At 42.8% G+C, this 17,068-nt stretch overlaps 1 protein-coding gene and 1 long non-coding RNA gene across 2 annotated transcripts in view; one reads left to right on the top strand and one right to left on the bottom strand.

The window, feature by feature from the left end:
• The window catches only part of TENM3 (teneurin transmembrane protein 3), a 1,496,942-nt gene that overhangs the window by 740,483 nt on the left and 739,391 nt on the right, over positions 1-17,068 (bottom strand). The gene's annotated exons all lie outside the window — the stretch shown is intronic.
• LOC112834771 (uncharacterized) lies at positions 8,446-16,577 on the top strand. The gene is made up of 3 exons (XR_003211026.2): positions 8,446-8,494; positions 9,801-9,856; positions 16,341-16,577. It is a non-coding gene; the product is annotated as an uncharacterized lncRNA (long non-coding RNA).

Below are 17,068 nucleotides of genomic sequence, written 5' to 3'. Positions count from 1 at the left end.
TCTTCTATTCTTTATTAAGCAGCATTGTGTTAAAGTGTTCTGGTATGCTGAGGGGCAAAATACAAACATTTGTACAAATCTCCAGAATGACCCCTTCCAGAGCGGAAATAAAGACGGCTCCCAAATATCTCCTAGTTTCCCGGTATCACTTCAGCCCTCTAAACCAAACCCCCAACCTTCAGGTAACAAAGGTAAAATTAAAATAAAGTAGTTTGCTTTGGCAGCTCAAGGAATCTAAGCTGATTTCTGGCAACATCTTTTCTTTTAGTCCTAGGAAAACAGATTACCAAAGGAAAATGTGGCAGGAGGTGCACATTTTTTAAATGTAAGAAATTGTTCCCCAGAACTTTTCAATAAGAAAAAGCATGTGACCTCCTTTCCGTGAGACCCACAGTACAGTAAACAATTGAATCCATATTCAGCCAGATGCTTCCAGTGTGTAAATTACTCCCTGGGTAAATGTTAGGCACTTTTGGAGCCGCATTAACTCTTTCAGGCTTCGAGTATGCAATTTAGTAAATTACCGATGCCTGTATGTAATGGTGCTCCAGGGACCGGAAAAAGATTAATGTAGCTCTAGAAGTGCCTAAGTTCCTCTCAGGGAGAGCATCTGACTGAATGGAAGGAGCTTGTGTCTAATCATTCTTTGTAAAAGGAGGTATTCTTGAAAATAAAGTTACCTTCGTTTTCAATATTACCCATTCCCTCCCCAAAGCATACATACTAAGGACTTGGATTTTTTTTTTTTTTTCCGATCGGAGACAAGGTTTATTTTTGGAAAAAAAAAATCACAGTAACTATTAGTTCTTGTTCAACGTGGTCTTTTTGTCATTTTGGCACAGTTGATTTCATTCTGCTTTCGTCGCTTCTCTGAAATTCCCTCCTCTGGAATCATCCCTTACTGCTTATCCTATTACTTCTTTGATAGCCACCGTCTTTCTTTCATATTGTTTTCTCTTCTATCCCCACTGATATTTATTATGGACCCCAGCTTGGCTCCCTCCCTGTATCAATACCCACAGGGCTTTATCGATCTCTCCCAAGTTCAGGGTCTTATGTGGGTGTGATCCACTCCTCCAGGCAACCATCCACTTCTCGGTTTATACCATCTCAAATCAATTTGAGTCTATGGGTTATCTTCAGTTGGGTGTCTCACCACTGGTTCAGCACATAATGAAAACAGGGAGCCTCTCTCAGGGATCAGCTCATCACGTCTCATCTTCTACAGCCATGGGGCAGCTGTCAGAAGCCTAGAGTAGTTGCCACACTGATAATAAAACTAAACCCTTCCTTGCCTCATAAAGCCAGCTGGTCAAGGACTTGCTACTTTTTCTCACATTTTTTTTTTCTTTGCCTACCCTTAACGATAATCTCTTGTGAATGTCCCCATTCCTCTCTCATTCAGTGTCACTTTGAACTATTTTTATTGACTCCCTTTTTATGTCTGATAATAAATTCTCATTTTGCCTATCCATTTCTCCAAAAACCAACCAATTTCCAACTACCTGACTGAAGGGCAGTGATTTAATACTTCTTTTCTGTCTATTTTGATGAAAAACTTGTTTCTTGGCACAGAATTATATACTAGAAGGCTTATATAATATTTGTGTAATCTGTCTATAATCTTTGATACCTCCATGTGTTGGTATCAATAGATTTGGATATTCATGCTGGCTTGTATTATGTCAATGTTTAAAGCACAGGAATCATACCTGTTACATTTTAATAATAGTTATTCATTATATAGGCCCTCAATCTCTCTGCTGATGAGCCCAGCACTACTGGAGGGACCCCAAAGCAAACAGAAGAATCAAAATGTGCATAGAGTATCCTAAGTAACAGAATGTGTTAGTGCGCCTAAGGAAGAAATTGGTACTGAATTTTATGCAGAGACTTCTGAGCAAGACAACAGAGCATATCAGCTCTAATAAAAGAATATTTCATGAAAAGACTTGGGACACAGTGAGATCTGGGTAGGCAGAATAGACAGCAGCGGTCACAAAAGGTGACAGGAACAGTGCAAGGAGGAGAGGCATGATGGTAGAAATGAGTATGGCACATACAGGAGCACCGGGAGCCATGGGCCTCCTCTGGTACAATGATGGGACTTACTCAATCTCCATCCATTTTTACTGTGTTTCTGCATGTTTCTTGAAATACCATCTAATGCTTAGTTCAGTACATTTCTTTGGAGTATATTTAATTCATTAGAGTAAAAACAATTTCCAAAGAAAACAACAGGGCTAAGTTTTAAGATTTTGTAAAGACGAGAGCCAAAATCAAACGCCGTCTTATATAGCAGCAAAGGAATTACCATACCTTATTCAAGGTAAATATTTTCACTTCTGTTCTCTAGTCATTGTTCAATAGCTAGTGGGCATTTTAGATTTAAAAATTAGAAATTAGACATATGGAAAGAGTTGTGATTTTTAAGATTACGTGACTTAATATGAGTAAGCTGATCCGGCCCAACTCCACCATTTAGTAAGCATTCCAAGTGGGATTATGGTACATGTCACTATGAGATTGAGCATTTGAGATTGCCACCATTCAACCATTTTGATCTTCTCTAAATAGCAATTTCACGGGGCTCAAGTAAGACATTTTAAATAATCATGTTTGGGTAATGAAACCTATTTTATAGATGTAGTTTTGTTCCAGCCCTGCTCTGGGCTCTCCTACCAGACCCCAATTTCCCAGAGGAAATAGGACCATGGAGGAAGAAGTCTCCAATGTTGGAGAGATGAGTTACGTGGAAAACAACCTTTTCACACAAGGGGGCGTGTAATCCCCCAGAGGAGACCGCCATGTATCTGAGAAATAACTGCCTACATACACAGATCGCATGTGATCCAAGGGATAAAATTATTGCCTTTGACATTGAGAAATGGACACCCCTCCGTCCCTATTTTTAAACTCAAGACTTAGTCCTTTAGGGGCACTGGGTGGCTCAGTTGGTTAAGCCTCTGCCTTCGGCTCAGGTCATGTTCTCAGGGTCCTGGGATCAAGCCCCCCGTCGGGCTCCCTGCTCAGCGGGGAGTCTGCTTGTCCCTCTCCCTCTACCACTTCCCCCCTCCCTGCTAATGCCCCCCCCAAAAATAAATAAATGAAATCTTAAGAAAAAAAAAAAAAGACTTATTCCTTTCAACCAAAAAAGTTGTCACCTTTGAGGTAAAGCTGGTAAGAAACATCCGGGACCTCAGGGAAGAAGGCTTTCTAGTTTCTGTTGGTGGCCAAGGCAACTTTCTTCAAAGAGGTTTCAATCTGCCTGGCTTCCCAAGTCCTTTTCGGATCCTGGTTGAGACTGGTGGACCTGCTAGCCCCATAGACACCCAGCCATAACTATCGGGGAACTTGTCCTTTGGCATGGGTCAGGAGTGAAAAAAGAAAAAGAAAGAAAGAAAGGATTGCAGGGGGAGGGGGAGACCACCTACCTCAGTTTGAATTCTGGTCTCTCATGTCTAGCTGTGTGATATTGAACAAATCATTTGACTTCTGAACCTCAGTTTGCTTAGAAGGCACAATTTGCCACATGTGGCTCACAGACTGTCGGGCTGAGTGAGGACACGTGCTTTGTACACCGTACACTGTTCAAGGGCTACGCCAGTGCTGAATATCATGATTTGGCCAAAAGCCTGACAAACAACACTAGTTCCCAAGCAGGCCACCCTACTCCCTCCCAGCCCGTGCCTGGGCCAAATGCTTCCCCTGTTCCCCATCCGTCTCCAGTCTTCTGGGCACAAGAGAGCAGCAGCATGGCTAGAATGAAGGTTTTACCACCCCTCTCAGATTTTCACCTTCTATGTACTTTACTTTTTCCACTCTATGAAGTGTTTTACTTCAGCCATAATTTTTTTTCTACTTTAGAAAGCCAATAAGAATTAATCAATCAATAATTGTGTTGATGGGGGAAAAAAACCAATAAAAGTAGAACCATAAGAGGACTTGAACCTAATAACTTTGAAATATAAAGGGGAAGCTTTATCCATGGGAATTTACAGATATTATTTGGCCACCAGACGGCTTCCATATTTCTTCATTACTGCAATACAAACATAAGGAATACGGAGGAAAAAAACTCTATATAAGTGCTATAAATTTTGAGCTGAATTCCCTAGTCCGTACCATAGTAGTCATCCAAGGATTTTTTTTTTTTATATATAAAATCAGGCTTAATTTAGTGTATATTTTGCCTCTTCAACAAAAACTGTGGAAGAGTAAGCTTAAGAAAAAAAACAACCCACAAATATTTATACTATTTCCCCTCGTACAAATAAGCATCAGAATGTTTTTACTTGACAAACTAATCTATGGTTTTCAAAGTCTCCCCACTCCCAAATATTAAATTTTGTAACCCTTCGTTCATCATGCCACTTCTCAAAGTCTTCTTAGATCCTGATTCCTGCTTCCCTCCTCCACTCCTGTGCCTTGTTTGATACTTTCCCGTTTCAGGTAGTGAAGTGTCCTTTTGTTGTTTCGTTCCTACCTGAACCTTCCATCTAGGCTGTAGAGTTTTTCTTCACATTTGAAAAGAACCATTAGTCAGTCAAGTCCCTTTCCCTGTCACAATGGATCCTTCCATGTGCTCTAGCCCTTCCACATGCTGGTCCTTCAGCTGGGACTACTTGAGAAGTTGGGCAAGTCCCTGTGGTTTCAAGGGGAGGCTCAGTTCTCCTGCATGTACAAAACATTCAAGTAGATGACGCCCCAGGCCCCTTCTAGCCCTACAGTTTTAGGATTCTAGGTGCACGGCCTCAATGTTCTCTTCCGGCTATTTTATAATGACTCATTCCATCCACTTCCGCTCTCCATGATGAAGCTTCTAGCCTTCATCTACTGTCCTGCGTGCTTACAGATCTTACAGTGACATGATGCGTTGCGCTTTCCTGCAACTTTACTTGGATGACCTTTGGCCTCCTCACCATCACATGACTCCCTACGGCCACTCTCCTGGATTTCGCTATTGTCTTTGACGCTGATTGTTCTGAGCCTCCATCCTTTTCAACCGGTTCCCGATTCTCTGACTATCGTTTTCAGTATGAACTTAACACAGATATTTCTGGTGATCCCACCCCCTGATGATAAAGGGTGAAGGGGTGGAGAAGAAAAGGGGCAGCTCTAGGTGAGAGAGGAAGGAAGCAAAATCCTTTATCTCCTTGGCCCTGTGAACATCTACAGCAGGTCCTCTGTTTTTCTGAGAGACTCTCATAAACCTGGCCTTTCCCACCTGACGCCCAGGTACCTCAGGTTCTCTCACGGTTCCCTTTTATTGCTTTCACGTTTACGTGACGACGTAGCCTCTCAAAACTTCATTTCCTATTTAGGGAAACATCTCTAATGCAGCCTTTCAAACCTGTCTCTCCACTTTTCCAAATGACCAATTCCCCTAATTAGATTAATTGATCTGTGTTAATGTTAAGGAGAGAGTCATGTTCACTGTGAGATGAGAGAAGGAAGAGGGGCTCTGAATACAGAAAATCTTAGGTTCAAATCCTCTCTCTGCTACTGAGGAGCAGTGGGACTTTTAATTAACAGGCAACGATACGGTGTTTGCCATATAACAGGACTGTTCAAAACACTCTAAAAATAATTCATTTCTTAAGAGTCTTTTAATTTATCTATGTATGTAATCCTTATACCAATCCCATGAGGTAGATATTGTTAACATTCAGCAGTTGAGGAAGCTGAGGAACAGAGAGATCAAGTGTCCTGCACAAGACGGCAGGGCTAATGAGGGAGGAGAATGGGGATCTGAAAGCAGGCCATCCAGGGTATGCTCTTAAGCATAATACCATTTGGCCTCTGAGCCCCAGTGGGCTCACCTGAACAAAGGAGGATAACATTTTCTGAGTGGGGCTGTAGGAATTAGAGGTATTATGTATACAACATATGGCCCAGGACTTGCTCCTTCATTGGCTCCCAATACAGGGCAAATCATACCCTCCTTGTTTTTGCTCGTATTGCTCACTCTTCCTCCATCGCCTTTGCCGGTTCCTTCTCTTCTCTCCTATTTTGACTTTGAAGTATCAGAGGGCTTGGGCCTTAGCTAAGTCTTCATCTCATCCGGGATCGTGACTTTAAATCTACTCCGTCTCTACACTAACAATGCCCAAAGTCTTCTCTTCAGCCCAGAGTTGTCTCTTGAGCCTTTGTCCACACTGACATCACTGTCTCTTGCCATTACCACTTGATTTCTCGTAACACCTCAGGCTGACTCTATGCAAACCTGTACCACCCACAGCCTTCCCCATGTCAGTTGCCGGCAACACCATCCTTTCGGCGGGTTAGCGCCAAACTCTTGAATTCATCCTCATGACGGCAGAGTTGTGCCCCCCACAAAAGGTCTTCAGGTTCTTATCCCCGGGATCTGCAGATGGGACCTTACCCGGGTGTAGGGTTTTGGCAGATGATGACATTAAAATGAGATTAGAGTGAGCCCTCTTCTAATATGACTGGTATCCTTACAAAAAGGGGAATTTGGACACAGAGAGACATGCGCGTAGCTGTAGACAATGTGAAGACGCAGGAACACAAGTATAAAAAAGCCGAGGAATGCCTGAGGCTAACAGAAGCTAGGAACAGATGCTCCCTCAGAGCCCTAAGAAGGGATCGACCCCACCGACACCTGAATCTCAGACTTCCGGCCTCCAGAACTGTGAGACACGCATTTTGTGGCGCTTCGTCAAGGCAGCCCTCGGAAACTGGTACATCCTCGATTTCTTTCTTTGTCTTGCATTCCACGTACAATCTTTCAGCTCATCTCCCTGGTTCTACCTTCCATTTATATCCACAATTGGGCTTTGTCTCACGCCTTCCTTTGCTACCTAAACCCCATACCACTGGATCAATGTTATAGCCTCCCAACTAGTCTCTCCACTTTGACTCTGTCCCCCTCACAATCTAGAGTAGAGTAACCAGAATTTATATTCCTTTTTTTTTTTTTTTTTAAGATTTTATTTCCTTATCTGACACAGAGACACAGCGAGAGAGGGAATACGAGCAGGGGGAGTGGGAGAGGGAGAAGCAGGCTTCCCGCAGAGCAGGGAGCCCGATGCGGGGCTCGATCCCAGGACCCTGGGATCATGACCTGGAGCCAAAGGCTTAAGGACTGAGCCACTCAGGTGCCCCCAGAATTTATATTCCTAAAACAGGAGTAAGATTATGTCACTTCCTTTTGCTCAAAACTGCCCAGAGTTTGTCACTGGCATTAATATATTCCACTCAGTAAAATGCCAAAGTCCTTACAATAGCCCATGGTCTCATGGGTTGATCTGACCCCTGACCCCCTTATTTCTCTGACCTCACCACTGCTCTCCCTCTTGCTCGCTCTGCTCTAGCCTCATCGACTTGTTTTTGCTACTTGAACATGCCAGGTCTTGAAGAGAACCTGGGCTCCCAGCTCCCAGCTGCATGAGGCTCAGGTCAAGGCTTTGTTCCCACCCAGCCAGTGACTGAGCAAGGCAGGAATTTTGGAGCCAGACATTTCTTCTGCATGTGTGACTTCTTTCATAAGCAGCGTGTGCCTGGGGGCTCCCCACTGATGGCGCTGAAACTCCTCAGAGCTGTAGTGTCCTCTGATGCTCTTGGTAACCGGTCTTCCCTCTGTCCTTCCCCAGGGATCAAAGCAGTGCTGTGGTGGGAAGGTTCTCCCTTCTTCCTCTTGCCTAGCCTCACCTTGATTCTTCACAGGTGTTTCCCCCCTCTGTTCCTGCATCTCCTCTCCCCAGAATGCTTGTCCTCCAGCTACCTGCTAGGCTGGCCCCATGTCTCCCTCACGCCTTTGCTGAAATGCCACTCACTCTGCTCAAAACAGTGCTCTGACTCCATCTTCCCTGCTCGGATTCTTGTGCTCGGGTCCACTTTCTGCTTTTTTTCCCCCACTTGTCACTTTTTAACTTGTTATAATTTACTTATTTATCGTGTTTATTGTTTGTTTTCTACACTCTCCAGTAGAATGTGGGAATCTTTATCTTTTGTTCACTGATGTCTCCCAGTACGTAGACCAATGCTGGCAAATTAAAAACATGTTAAATTGGGGTGCCTGGGGTGGCTCCTTTGGTTAAGCGTCCAACTCTTGGGCTGGGCTCAGGTCATTATCTCAGGGTGGTGGGATCGAGCCCCGCGTCAGGCTACGTGCTCAGTGCAGAGTTTGCTTGAGGTTCTCGTTCCCTTTCCCTCCTCTCTCCCCTGCCCACTCTCTCTCGCCCTCTAAAATAAATAAATAAAAATTTTAAAAAATGTTAAAATTGATATCTTCCATTTATTTGCACATATGTTTAAAACTCTACTGTAAGAGGAAGGAGCTAAAAAACAATTGCTATTCTAACTGTGATATCGGGTTTTACATTTTGATGTTGCACCATTACTGTTGATATTATAACAGATAACAATGCTGACTGCCTTCCTTGTAATCTATTTACAGCTCTTCATTCGAGTTTTGCCCATAAGATGTTACTCGACCTGGACTACTGAGGGGCTGGATTCATATCTTAAGGTCTGCTTAACACTTCCCCTCCAGTCAGGGATGGTTCTGTGGCAAAACTAAGTTCTCTTTTCCTAAACAGCAGGCAAATCAATTAATGTGTATAATAGTGTGTACTGGATATGCTTTTAATCCACAGACTCAGTTGAGCATAGAATACTGCGTATCTTTATTTTCTCTACATCAACTTAATTCTGAATTCAACACATGGTATCCTTGGGTTCAGGAGACTGGATCTTAGTCAAGATCACGTTAAGGCTTTGGGTCTTAGAATGCAGTAAGGTACTGGAGTGAATCCCTGCAATCACTGGGCACCAGTCTCAGATATTCCTAGGCTATATGGTCTTCTTCGGTCTCAGGTCTCTGGGATATCAAGTTTGAGAATTTTGAGGGAGCCTGGAATTCATTGCTAAGAGTTTAGCCTCGCTAAAAGTGTCATCCAGCTTTTTACATTCTGTTGATACTAGGATCTTCCCGGGGAACACCAACTAATATTTCAATGTTAACATTTCAAAAGAGTATTCTGCCTCTAACAATGGGATAATGTGTTTGCATTCTTTATCACAGAGAGATTATGCTATTTTCCTTCTGAAGTCTCTGGAGAGTGGTTTCCCATGCCTTTTAGCTCCACTTCCTCTGTAGCGTGAAGAGAGAAAAAACAATGCTAGTTTGCTAAGTAATCTTTCCAAATGGAACCACAAGTCACCTACCAAAATGGCGGCATGGAAATTGCCCCTTTTGCATGATCAAATTAATCCAATTATATCCGACTTACATGCTTCTCAGTAACTATGTCATCTCCCCCACCTCTGGACATTGTGCATTATTAAGAGATGAGAGGATGGGGGTCCCTCTTCCCAACTGTTCCTGTTAAGTTAGTCCATAGCGGCTCTCTTGCCCTGGTCAAGCATTACCAACCTTGAGCTTAACTGGCTTCTTTTACTAAAGGGAGAAAGAAGGTCTTTCTTTGATATAAGAGTATCAATAGAATGTAAAAAGCCCATCAGTTTAAAAACGGATGTAGTTTTGTCACAGCTGGTACAAGGAAAAGAGTTGGGGGAAGCACTGCAGACGGGTTGGGGAGGCAGAGACAAAGAATCCTGAATAAGGAATGGTGAAAAGACTGAGCAGCTGGAGGTTCACAGGGGATGGCTTGGCAGGAGCAATGGAAGAACAGGTGAGAGAGGGGAATCGGGCGCCTCATCAGAGACCTCGTGTGCCAGTCAGAGAAGTTTGGGTTGATTCATAGGCAGTAACAAAGCTCTGTAAATTCTGGCCATGAGCGCGCTTGTGCTCATGAGCGTGCTGTGCTTTGCAGGGGTTGGTGTAAGCACGAAGAACAGCCCACAGACGACTATGATCATCCAGACGCAGGTAAGCAGCCCTGATGATGAAGGGCAGCTGGGAGATGATAAAGGAGCAGGAGCAGAATGAACTAGGAAAGAAGGGGGGTTTGCAGGAGTAGCAATGCGGGCAGGGTCCTGGAAGGCCAGGTAAAGAGCGCCCCCCCCCCACATAGATGTGAGGGTAACAAGCGCTGACAGCCTTTTTGGAGACTCACTCCCTGAAGACAAGCACCGCGTATTCGCTGCTGCAGTTCTCATGGCTGTTATTATTATTGGTCGATGACCCAAGATTTCATGATTTAAGGAAATTAGAAACCAAGTTTATTTGTAAAAAGTGAAAAGGTTGTATTGCTGCGAGTAAGAGGCAGCGCCCCTGCTCCGCCCGCACCCTTTGGGCGCCCACAGTTCTTACACTGGGTTTCTTAGTGCGCTCGCACCTGTCTGCCTGGAGGCAGGGGTGCGGCAGGGAAACGTGCTGGATGAGCCAAAAATGCCACGGAGTTCATGACAGACGAGAACTGGCTTCCTCGCCCCTCGGGTGGGAGGGCTCGGCACACACAGCCTCTCGGAGGCAGAGGTCCGCGTTAGGGGTCCATGCCAGGCACCCAGGGCACCCAAGGTAGCCAAGTTAACCTCCTCTTTAATGTGCTTTCTGTCTCCTTCCCCCTTTCCCCGTCTCACTTTCCCACCTCCCTTGGAGGGCTTCCTGGGATCACTTCCCAATTAAACCACTCCAATCCTGCCCCAGGGACTGCGTCGACAGGAACCCCAGCCAGAAGATGCCACACAATTTCAAGTACTTATGACAACCAGATTCCATTAGCACCGAAGTCCTGCCTTGCTGGCCCTGCTCACAGCCATGGCGCACGCCTTCTGCCTTCCATGACGGCAGCTGCAGAATGTTTTTTTCTTTTTTTTTTAAGATTTATTTGACAGAGAGAAAGCACAAGCAGGGGGAGCCGCAGGCAGAGGGAGAAGCAGGCTCCCTGCTGAGCAAGGAGCCCAATGTGGGACTTGATCCCAAGACCCTGGGATCATGACCTGAGCCAAAGGGAGACACTTAACCAACTGAGCCACCCAGGCGTCCCACCTCAAAATGTCTTAAACCAGTTTCCACCAAACCATCTTATTTACACATCTGATGGCTCACTTACTCCACTAGTTACTGTTTTTGTTTTTGGTAGAGGAGTAAAAGGGAGGACTTAGCTCCCCAATAACTTTCATTTCGCCTTTGAAAATGGGGGAAGGCTGCTGGGCAGGATCCTGTGGGTGGTTTTCTTCCTCGTGTGCACCTCCAGGATAATCCCTGTGACTTTCACAGTTGAACTTTATAATTGGGTTCCACCGAGTAAGTCACTTCTTCCTTCTTGGTTTCAGGATTTCTGCACTGGGTCTCACCCTGGCAGACAAAGGGCAGAGGTAAAAGGAGAGGGTTGGCTGGAAACAGTCGACAACACAAGTGATGGACACGGGGATGAAGCCATTATTAATTATTTTAAAAACAACTCTATCTGCTGTTTATGTTAACCTTTGCTAACTCCATTAGCTATTTACGACCATAATTGCATGCAACGAGCCATGGATTTCTTCCAGATGGGCTGCATCATGATTTTGGAGGAGGATAATATTTTGTGGTTGTTATCTCTCTCTCTCTCCTCTTCATTCCCCGACCCTTGCTTGTTTATTTCTTCAACAAATACTTTTTGAGTGCCTCCTACATGTCAGGCACCCCACTAGGTGCAGGGGATAAAGTGGCAAACATAACGGATCTAATCCCTGTCCTCATGGTGCTTCATTTCTTCTTTTTTTTTGAGGGGGGGGCTTCATTTCTTCTTTCCACTTGCATTCCTTATCTAAAAATATTACCTGTTGTGTTGTATAATCAATGCTCATTCTCTCTGGCAGTCTCTCGCTCTCTCTCTCTCTCTCTCTCTCTTTTTGTTTTTTTACCTCCCGAATATCATTTAAAAATTGCCAGTGAGGAACCTGTAGCATAAACAAATCTTTAATACCCTCCCCTCCAACACACATAATTTTAAGCATTTACTGTAGGACATACGTTTGCAGCTCACCAAAAATAGGGTTTATTTTTATTTATTTGAAAATCCTCAAATGCATGCTATGGATCAAACCCAGAGTTATTCTTTTGGCCAAGGAGGCGTGCTGGCAAGCCATGGTTTGAGCGGCCAGCAGCAGACAAGGTCCAGGAATGCCGAGACAAAATGCATGTGAAGAAGAGATGAAGGAGAGCCCACGGGGCTCTGTAACTCTGATTAAGTGGGCCCCTGAAATAACTTTAAAATGTAGACTTTAAAAGATATATCATACGATCACATAAAGGAGGTGGTTATGAATCACTGATGGTGGAAAAATTCTCAAGGAGAGTTCTAAAAACTGCTTGATGTTAAGCAGATGCATTATCCTTTGGACTGAACCACAGGAAGTTAAAGTTTTAAGATGATAGACAAAAGAGTATTTTTTTTCTTTGATGGTTGGGATAAAGTTTCTACCAAAAAGTCTAAGGTCAGCAATGATAAAAAATAATTTTAGGTGGTTTAAAAAGCTTAATTATATTGCTGTGTAGCCTTTTAGTAAATATGCCATGGAAATTGACAGTGAATTCCCATTAATTATAATTCAGTTCTAAATATCTTAGAAATTTCACATATAGCCATTATTTATTTACATATTTTAATGCTCATTCTTATTTAAATGACTACTGGTAATTTCATTTTATGAATCAATAAGATCAGAACTTACGCCTACAAGAAGACTAGTTAGCTTTTACAATAAGCAAGCATTTGAGATGAAGGTGTTATCTGAAAGCTATCAATTATGGCTCAGAGATTTGCGTTCCCCAAAATTATTCTAAGTGGAACAAATGAGGAGCTTGTCTTTGAAAGTGATTTCAATATTAAAATCAGGCACAAAGAAACTCAATACTATTTATTTCTCTAACCCTGTTTACTTGAATCTCACTAATAACTAAAGAGCACAGCTTAATTTATCTTTAATTTAAATTGGGTAACAAATTAATAAATTAAACAGTGAGTTTCCTAATTGTTTTTTGTCAGGTGGTATCCAAAGTTGCAAAATATGTACCTACCTGAGTGAGATTTCTGCATAGTGAGAACTAGACCTTCCACTTTCATGTAATTACTGAAACAATAGCACCTTATTTGATTTGGCACTTACCAATTAATTATGTATTTTAACACTATAGATTTCAGCATCTTCATTGTGAAACACTGGTAAATTTAATTTAGAAAAAAATACTACCGACTTTATATTTGAGGTATCTTGAACTCGTTCATGTTCATTTGCATTTAACATACCTCAGGTGGGAGACAATATGGGTACTACAGTTAATGCTCAGGGCATGTGATGTGCATGAACATGTCATGTGTCACGCATTTCATGGCGGCGAAAAATTGAGAAAGACTGATGGCAGAATATACCAACACATTTTGTCGTCAGTTATATCGATATTCCAATTTTCTTTCACTTATTTTATTTTATTTTTTTAAGATTTTATTTATTTATTTGAGAGAGAGAGAGAGCCCAAGCAGGGGGAGTGGCAGAGGGAAAGGGAGAAGCAGGCTCGCCACTGAGCAGAGAGCCGGTGGAGGGACTCAATCCCAGGACCCTGAGATCATGACCTGGGCCAAAGGCTGACGCTTAACTGACTGAGCCACCCAGGTGCCCCCGATATTCCAATTTTAAAGAGGGAGGCCCAGAAACTCAGAAATATTTAATAATTTGACTCATATCACAAGAGAAGGAAAGGAGTTAAACTAGAACTTTCCAATTAGTTAACTGTAAAATCTTTGAAAAAATAAAAATATTTGCAAAAATTGCTTAAAACATGAATGCCTTGGGACGCCTGGGGTGCTCATTCAGTTGAGTGACCAACTCTTGATTTCCACTCAGGTCATGAGATCCAGCCCTGTGGTTCGGCTCTTCCCTCTTCAGCAGGGAGTCTGCTTGAGATTCTTTCCCTCTTTGCCTAATCCCACTCCCATCCGCTCGCTCTCTCACTCTCTCTCTCTCTCTCAAACAAATAAATAAATCATTAAAAAAACTGAATGTCTTTAATCATTTTTAATGATCAAGTTTCCAACTGATTATCGATAGGCATCAATTTTAGTAAACATTTTTAACATTTTTAGCAGCAGAACAATGTACTCAAGTGGATTTTCTGGATCCTGTAACTTTTCATTTCTTATTTTGAAGTTAAAAAATTTATAAACTAATATCAAGTTTTCAAAAGATGTATGTACAAAAATATATGAATGTGGTTTGTGTTCGTAGTGTCTGTGCCTGTAATGATTCCAAAAATTTTTTAAAAATTGAAGTGAGAACACTTTACAGGAGATCTACTCCCTTCACAAAATTTTAGTGCACAATACAGTATTATTACCTGTAGGCACAGTGTTGTACAGCAGGTCACTAGAACTTATAATCTTACATATCTGAAATTTTATACCTGTAAAATTGAAAAAAAGATACTCTGAAGTAGTAACTATGATAATGATTATTGGCCATTTATTATTATTGGCCATTCTTCCTTTCATTAACAAAAATTCTGTATTCTCTGTGGTTTTCTTTTGGGTTAATCCCAATATTAGCATTCTAGATGCTTTTCATCAATGAGTTTTTGTTTTTTTCCTTTAACGAGCCAAGTAAAAGTGCTTGATGCAAACCAAAGAAAGGAAGGAAATAGGGTCTATTTTTGCTTCTTGCCATTGGCAGAGGAGTCATCATGGATTAAGAGATTCCTAACCCAGAGTTCTCCACTATATCTCAAAAGCAGATGCCCCCCCCCCCCCCGGCAAAAGCCAATAACATATGAGTCCCAGATATTAGTTCTGCATTTAGATGTTCTGCCTTAAGGCTCACTCAGGTATGGCTGGACAGGACCTATTGAGGAAAGCCAAGCCGGGAACTTGCATGCCAAGAAGGGTCCTATGGGTTCTGGGCAACCACTTTCCCCTGCAGGTGATGAAGGATGCTTTAGTCCAGGAGATGTCTTCAGAAAGTATGGCATCAAGAGATCTCAGACCAGGCAAAGAGATTCTCAGGGGAGTGAAGGGGTTTGATACTCTCCATCCATCCTTATAGATTGAGAGACAGAGGAAACAAAGTGACCCTCAGATACTCAATACCAGGACCTGAAGGAAATCTGTCAGCACGTAGCAAGGCTCAAACCAATGGACTAGAACTAGGAGACTGGGGAGGATAAGGCACATTCCTGCCTATAGAGAGGATGAGTTTGGGCTTTACAACAAGGCAAAAGTGCAATAATGTCAAGTACAGCACTTGGACTAGGGCAGCCTGACAGCCTAAACTGGTTAAATCTTGTAGGTTTGAGCCTGCGGGTTGAACTGAGTATCCCCAGCTTTGTCAGAGGCTCTGAGTAGGAAGACTCTGACCTCACCTTGTTTACTGAGCAACAGTTACAAATCTCCAAGGTTTGAGTCTGTGCTACGTCATAGGGGAATGTTTTAGAGATTTTAACCTGGCTCTCTTATTCCTCGTAGGAAGAGACCATCAGCATCATCAAGGTCCAAGCCAGCAATGAAACAAAGTGATAAGGAAGCAAATGCCCTCTGTCCCATAGAAAGTGAGCATGGGAAAGGCAGGTCTTGCTTCAAGACCAGATTTGCTTTATGGTAAAAGAAACAACAGAGTTTACGTTGGTTCTAGAAATTGAACATTTTCTACAAATAAGAGTAGTAAATAACATTTATTGGATCGTTTCTCGAGTATCTTCTATGTTCTCGGCACTGCTCTAGGTACGGTCCACAGATAACGTACAGCCTCTGCAATAATCCTGAAAAGTAAATATTATAATCACAATTTTACAGGCGAGGAAACGGGGTAAGGTCACGTGACAGTCCGGTGACATGCTGAACTAATATTAAAGCGCCATCGTCTCTGTGCCCAGAGCCTGTTAATGTGGCTTTTAGTATCTCAAATGAGACTGCAAAATTGAGAAGCATGGCATTCACAAATAGACAAATTATCTGTAATTGTAGACACTGGATAAGCAAGGAGTAGAAGAAAGTTTTTCATACACAGTACCTCTTACTTAAATAGCTGCATTAAAAAAAGTATATGGATATCTATGGATTGGTGTGGCAAGGGGGTGGAGAGAGAGAGAGAGAGAGAGAGAGAGAGAGAGAGAGAGAGAAAGAGTCTTCACAGGGAGTTCCACAGGGCGCGAAGAAACAATATTGTGTTCCTCAAAAGCTCTAATAGGTGACACGGGTGAGTCAAAAAAGAGTCTTCATCAGTCAAGTAAAGATAATGTTTTGCTACTTTTGTGTCTAGTGGCACTGTAGAGCCGGGAGTCAGTTTGCTAGCTATTGTGGAAAGGGCCTCACCCATTTAAGAGATGGACTTGTTTTTATCCTCTCAGAGGTTAGGCTGGTGTTAGTCCACAATGCCTTAAATTATATTTGAAACAAGCATTTATTTCATTCTCTAAGCCTTTACTAATTCTTTGCCAGAACCTTACATTTGCCCTCGGGCCTTCTGGGAGATAAGCTCATTTCAGCTCACATTTTATTCTTCTGGATCGGCTTGACTTGGAGAAGACAGAAAACACCAAGTAAAATCTTGAATGGATTTCTCAGCCTTCTGTCTGCTTGACTTTTACATAAAGTGAGAAATAGGCTCAGCATTAGCTGTGGCCTTCTGCGATAATCTAATAGAGAAAATCTGTGGAGAGCCCTGAGAATAACTTCATAGTAAGTGAGGTAAAGAAAAATACTCCACCATATGGCCCTTTACCAAGTAGCTAGAGGACGGGCTCATGGCTGGGGCATGATTTTTTTTTTTTTTTTCCATCCCCAGCATCCAAAATTGAATGACACAGAGATCATTTTGATATCTATTGAAGAAATCTCCTCGATAACCCACTCCCCTCAACCCTTCTGAGGTTTGCGCGCCATGACACCTCACTGGGTCTGTGCCTTCATTTGGTGGCAAAATTAACTGCCGTCTTCGTTATCTTTGGAAAGAGGGACACAGCTGATGGTTTACAGTCAAACTGAGGTACAGGCATTTTAATGAATTGATAAAAAATGACGGATTCAGAAAGTCACTCTTTTGTAACTCCTAATGGAATCACGGGTCTAGGCAATAATCATCTGAGGCTACTAGGGCCTCCGGGTAAAAGGCCAAGGGCGTCTGTAATGGACAGATCAGGCAGACGGCACCAGAACCTGCCGGTCAC

Source organism: Callorhinus ursinus, unplaced genomic scaffold (assembly GCF_003265705.2).
Source record: "Callorhinus ursinus isolate GAN/ISIS: 27379988/994484 unplaced genomic scaffold, GSC_fseal_2.0 scaffold17, whole genome shotgun sequence".
Taxonomy (NCBI): Eukaryota; Metazoa; Chordata; class Mammalia; order Carnivora; family Otariidae; genus Callorhinus; species Callorhinus ursinus.
This window is presented reverse-complemented; position numbering and strand designations above follow the sequence as displayed.